Raw genomic sequence first — 6,885 nt, 5'->3', positions numbered from 1 at the left:
TATGTCAAAAGTAGTAGGTGTCTGCTAGCAGAACCTGGGACATAGGCCATGAACTTAAACCAAATTTGATTGGAATAAAGGTTTTTTTGATCCAAAGCATCTTATGCCTAAATTAAGTGAGATGTTGAATGTCTGAAAGGAACTTACCTGTGCAGGACTTTAGGCAACAGCATAATATGAAAGGCTTCTTAACCCATGTTGTAGTCCTAAGGGAATAGCAGTGGGTACCTTCTAAGCCAGTAGCTCTCAACGTCTAGTCTTCTGGAGGTTTTGGACCTCAACTCCCAGAAGTGCCCAATGCTTATGAATTTTGGGTGCAAACATATGGAGGACCAGAGTTGCTGAATTTATTGTGGACTACTTCACAGGCAGGGGAAGACTGATGGTGCTGCCTGAGGCACTTCCTGAGGCACTATCATCCAATTTCATTATCTAATTTCATTGTCCAATCAACATGCATAGCATTTTGAGGTGATGCAGTTTTCCATCTGCAGTCCTCCTCTGTTTTCCCACCACATCTTTTACCAACTTTAAGAAGAGAAGGATAGTAGTCATGCATGCCCTTTTTACTGGTGATACTAGAAGCCATCCAATACTAGAAACACACAAGTATCCTGGTGCTGCTTCCATGCAAAGATACTGTGGAACAGCCAGTGGTATACCTAATATATTTGACACCTAGTGTCAAATTTAACAACCCCCTCCTCTCTTCAACATAGCTGTTGAGTGGGCAGGAGAGGGAGGCGACTTGCTTTCCTTCCTGGCCAGTAGACCTGAAAGGCAGCCCCTTCCCACCTGTGGCTGCATGCAGGAGTGTGCTACTGCTCCCTATAATAATATTTTTATTTATATCCCACCTCTCCCAAAAGGATCAAGGTGGGTTACAACAAAAAATACACCATAAAATACAAAATACATACATACTTAAAATTTACATAATCCCCTTATTCCACTATTTAGAACTAAAAAAAACCCCAATTATAAAATGCAGATTAAAATCAGTTAAAAAAGACATAACTGAGCAACACTTCTAGGGCATTCAGCGGGCGATCCTTAACAGTGGACTGGGAGGATCTTTCAGGAAAGGCCTCTCGGAAAAGATCTGTCTTGACAGCCTTTTTAAAGACATCAAGAATGGTGATATGTTGGATTTCCTCCGGCAGGCCATTCCATAATTTAGGAGCAGCAGATGAAAAGTCCCTCTGGGTAACCGCAGCCAACCTGGTCTTGCTTGGCTGCAGAAGGTTTTCCCCAGAGCATTTGAGAGTGCAGAGTGGATTATAAGGAGGAAGGCCCTCTCGCAATTAATCTAGACCCAAGCTATGAAGGCCTTTAAAGGTTAATATCCACACATTGTACTGTGCCTGGAAACTAATTGACAGCCAATGAAGAGATTTTAAGATTGGTGTTATGTGGTTGCTTCCAGATTTTCCGGCGACCAGTCTGGCTGCCATATATTGAACCAATTGTAGTTTCCGAACATGGCACAATGGTAGCCCCATGTAGAGCACATTGCAGAAATCGAGATGCGAGGTCACCAATGTGTGTACCATTGTTTCTAGGTCCCCCGGCTCCAGGTAGGCCCGCAGCTGGCATCTCAGCCGAAGCAGGTAACAAGCACTCCTGGCCGTCACATCTATCTGAGCTGACAACTGAAGGGACAAGTCCAGGTGTACTCCCAAGCTGCGAACACAGTCCTTTAGGGAAAGTGTGACCCCATCCAGGACTGGTTGACATATCTCCATACTCAGATTAGCGTGGACAGTGAAGAAAGCAGATAATAGGAAAATCAACTCATTTCAGATGTGGTGCTAGAGAAGAATAATGAGGATACCATGGATAGCCAAAAAGACAAACAAGTGGCTCCTTGAGAAGATAAAACTAGAAATCTCCCTGGAAGTCAAGATGATAAAGTTGAGCCTGTCAAACTTTGGTGGCATCATGAGATGGCATGCCTCATTAGAAAAGATAATAATGGTAGGAAAAGTGGAGGGCAATAAAAAGAGAGGAAGACTGTACACCAAATGGCAGATTCAATCAGGGAGGTCACAGGCCTGAAATTAAAGGACCTAAGCAGAAAAGTAGAGGATAGGAGTCTTAGAGATGTCTCATTCACAGGTCTGACATGAGTTGGGGATTACTTGAGGGCAGTTAACAACAAATACTAGCTTTTCCTAAACCAGTTAGAAATTCTGGGTAGTTCTGCTATTGTTCAGTGTCCAGCAATACATATGCTAGTTTCTGTTAGTCTACCACAGCATGGGGCAGTTGTGGCCCTCTGAATATTTGGTGGTTTAAATTTCCATTAGCATACCATCTAGAGGATCACAGTTGCTGATTGCTACAGATAATCTTATCTTTCAGGCAGTATAGATGTCAGATTTACTGTCTTCTGATGAACTAAAGTGAGAATTTCATTCCAAAGCTGCTTAATACAGAGTTACATATGGAACCAAACTGTTTCAGGCTTTGGCACTCAGAGCTAAGCCACACACCAGTCCAACCTTTCCATGCTTGCATTATTTCCAGTTACAAGTGAGAGACTGGATGATATATCCTGTTTAAAAGCTTTGAAGATAAAACAAAACCAATAAATACTAAAATGGAAAACATAATTTCAGGCACAGCAAAAGAATGTTAATTTTTCCTAGCTAGCATCTGCTTTCCCACCAATGGCACTACCTTTCCACACTAGTGGGATTGCAGGTGAGGCAAGAGGCTATGCTGTTGGCAGCAGTGCTTCCCACATCAGGGAGGCCTTTGCTGAGGAGCCTGACTAAATGTGCCAAACATTTAATAGGCGGCGGCAGCAGTGTGGGGTGACACTTGTGGTGGATCTCACAGAAACAACAGCAGTGGCACCATTGCTAGCATTTGTTAGTACTGAGCAGAAGGAGGCACAGTAAACCCCCTTTGAATGTTTTTTTTTTACCACAAAAAAACCACATTGAGACACACTCAACATACATTCTAATCTCCAAGAAAGGGAACACCAGGGATGACAGTAGCCAGAGAACTATTACTTTTATTTTCCTTGAAAGCAAATGCTCAAAATTCCGCAGCAGAGACTTTCACTATGTATGTAGCAAGAGATGCCCGATGTCTAAGCTGGGTTCAGGAAAGGAAGAGTCATTAAGGATTGTATTGCACACATGTTATATAATGGAGCACACCATTTAAAAATTGGTATAAGGTGAAAATTTCTTTTGAGGATGTTCAGCCATTTCTCTCTACCACTACACATCATAAGCCTGAAACAGATGGGCAGATGGGTTGGATTCCAGCCGCTTCGGGGCCATGGTGTTTGCATGACTCATTCCCCCGGAGCTCCCAGAAGCCACTCTGGAGCCATACTGGGGCCACCAGAAGGAGCGGATCTTTTCTGCTCCTTTTGGGACTGCAACAGGAGGTGCCTTAAAGACATTTGTTTGGTGTGGCCTCAGGGCAATTTTGCATGGGATGGCTTCTGGCCACTCCTTCCTAGCCTTCTGTTTCACTCCTGAGTGACTGACTTTCGGTACAGGCCAAATGCCCAATATTCATCCTGGTTCACCACGAGTGGAAGAGGACTAACACTGTGATTCTATGACTTCTATGACTCTGTAACACAACTACTATTGGGGATGACTCTCCATTAGCATATGTAGGACAAAACAATTTAACCAGATGATCCTTGGACACATGACAGAAGTGTAACTACCGCAGAGTAGAATTGTGGAACAAAATGAAAATGTTCATTATTACATCTGTAGATTACTACCTAATTAGTCTAAAGGTTGGTCTAAATTGCCTTGCTACTATTTGCTATAAATGTGTAATAACATGAATTAGTACATGTTTGCTTGACAGCTCAGCCTTATCCCTGCTTATATTACTGAGCTTTCTGTTCTTAGCATCTCTCTACATAACATTGAAATTGCTAAAAAATCTTGAAATCCAGCTAGACATAATGGGTAACCAAACATCTTTGCTTACATATAAAACCAAGGGAAGAACCTAAGGTATACATTAATGGAGGTAACATCATTTTTCTTCTGCATCTGTTCCTTGAAACACTTTCCTACCGGGCTTTTTTTTTTGATATGCAAGTTTGTCAGATTGTCGTGAAGATCCTTGATGCAAGGGAAAGAGGTAAATTTACCCTACCTTTAGCAAAAGATGCTATTTCATGGGGGGGGGGGTTTGCAAGACTCCCTATTCTGTTTAATGGGTACAGGGCAAAGAACTGAATGGCATGCATGCGGCTGCCCTTATGCCTTGACTTTCAGCTCAAACAGAAAAGTTTAATTGAGAAGGGATGGTCATATATTCCATTTCACCTTCAAACTCCTTCATCTTCTAGCTCTTTCCTCCATCTGTTGTTGGTGTTGCAAATTTAGCAGTATAATGGATAATTATTTCAAGTGGCTTACCTTAGTGACTATTTAAAGGATTCAGCTGCTAGGAGAAACAGTTGCAGGCTTCTTCTGCTTTTAAATTCTATCTTATGATGTATTTTCCAACATGATCTTGTAAAAATTGATAGTAAGCTATGACTGATCTACTATCTCTTTCTTGTAAAAAGTGCTTGCGTGTAGGCCAAGTTAATTAAAATTTTACTGCCAGGGTGCTAGGCTCTGAACTGCATTATGCATGTGAGCATGTGTGTGAATGGATCTGAAAGGCATAACTACATGCAAATCAGAAATTATTAACAGAACACTAAAAGGAAAAGAATGCTTAACAAAGTCTCCTGCTGTCTAGTATATTCATTATCAGTTAATACGCTTCAATTCCCTATTCTCCCTAGATTCCAAGGGCCTAACTACATGTTAATGATGTAATTAAACATTGGATTGCGCATTAAAAAAAATTGGGCATGGCCAGGATGGAGATTGGGATCAGCACTGCAATATGCAGGGAGGGATGTTACAATTTTCTTTCTCCAGCTGGGCTCTTGGTAAAAATTGCCTTGTTGTGTAGCTTTGCATTAGTAAAATAAAATCTCCCATTAGGTGTAATGGGAGATCCTCCTGTCAATTGGGTGTGTAATGGGTGATGGTGGTATTTAGATAGCAAGCGATGAGAGAAGCATTAAATTTCTCCATCATTACCACTGTATGATGTTCCATTTCTCACCCTTCCATTCTGATGACTCTTGGACTCAGCTTTGTTACTCCTTCCACAGCTTAGCAAAGGTGGCATTTACATAGTATGTGGCATTTAATAATCCTAATCCTAATCCTAATCCTAATAGGATTTATTTATATGCCGCTCAGTCACTGGGAATCTGGGTGGCTTGCAACAGAGGGGATAATAGACGGTTCCCTGCCCTCAGGCTTACAATCTATCTATCTGTCTGTCTGTCTGTCTGTCTGTCTATCTATCTATCTATCTATCTATCTATCTAGGTTGATCCTAATGAAACTACTGCCTACCATGGATTGTGGAATTTATCTCATGGGATACTGCAACTTCCTTTGGTTTGTTTGTGTCAATCTTTGTGATATTTTCTTTAAAACACCACTGCAATATTTCCTTACATCCCTGTAATTACTGTTAAATCAATTGGGTATTTTTCACCAGATTTTTGGCCCTTTCTGGGACATTGTAAGTCCAAGTGGAGAAGAAAATAGGCCTCTCCTGGGCTTGAAACTGATTGTTTTATATTTTTATAAATCACAAAATTTCCCCACAAGCCCCAGAAGGCATAGAGGACAGGAAACTGCTGGACACTGTCTTCCTCCAAAATGGCCTCAAATGCTACATTTACCTCACTGTGGCTGGCATCTTCAGAGATGCTGGCAAAAGGTCAGAAAGAAACTCTGCTAGAACATGGCCACATAGCCCAAAAAAACCCACAAAAAACTATGGATGCCAGCCATGAAAGCCTTTGACTACATTTAGCCTTCTCTGTCAGAGAGCACTTGTGCCACAACAAACTACAAATCCCAGAATTCCATATACTCTTTCATAGAATTATAGAGTAGAGAGAGACCACAAGGGCCATCCAGTCCATCCCCCTGCCATGCAGGAAATCTCAATCAAAGAATACCTGACAAATGGCCATCCAGCCTCTGCCAAGGGAGTGTGTTCCACTGTCGAACAGCCTTTACTGTCAGGAAGTTCCTCCTAATGTTGAGGTGGAATCTCTTTTCCTGTAGTTTGCATCCATTGTTCTGGGTCCTGTTCTCTGGAGCAGCAGAAAACAACCTCGCTCCATCCTAAATATGATATCCCTCCAAATATTTAAACAAAGCTATCACATCACAACATTTGCCCTCCTCCATTCTGCTGGGACTTCTTCTGTTCTCCAGGAGTTCTCAAAGATTATAGCCAATGCCTCCGATATTACATTTGACAGTTCTTTTAATACCCTTGGATGTAGTTCCTTTGGTCCCAGAGACTTAATTCATTTAGATTAAGGAGGTTATTTCTGTACTGCCTCTTTACTTATTCTGTGCTGTATTATTTCTGTGCTGCATTTCCTCTATTATGTTCTCTGATCCATTTTCTTCAGATTGAGCACCCCTTTCCTTTTGTGAGATTATTGATTCAAATGCCCCCTGTAGATTTGTGACATTAATGGTTCATAAACAGAATTGATGTGACATGTGTGTATATGTGCAAGGTGCCTCTTGACCCATGGTGACCAAATAAATTCCATAGAGTTTTCTTAGGTGAGCAATATTCAAGAGGTGGTTTTGCCACTTCCTTCCTCTATAATTCAGGCTGCAGCACATAATAATAATAATAAATAATAAATTTTTTTTTATTTATATGCCACCCTTCCTTCGATCAGGGCGGCTCACAACAAGTTAAAATACAAACAACAGTACACATAAAATAAAATACCCAATAAAACAAACCAACAGTAAAAAGCCCCATAGCCCAACCTCTTGGCCA

This window comes from Sceloporus undulatus, chromosome 1 (assembly GCF_019175285.1).
Source record: "Sceloporus undulatus isolate JIND9_A2432 ecotype Alabama chromosome 1, SceUnd_v1.1, whole genome shotgun sequence".
Taxonomy (NCBI): Eukaryota; Metazoa; Chordata; class Lepidosauria; order Squamata; family Phrynosomatidae; genus Sceloporus; species Sceloporus undulatus.
The sequence above is the reverse complement of the archived record's forward strand: the minus strand, read 5'-3'. Positions refer to the sequence as shown.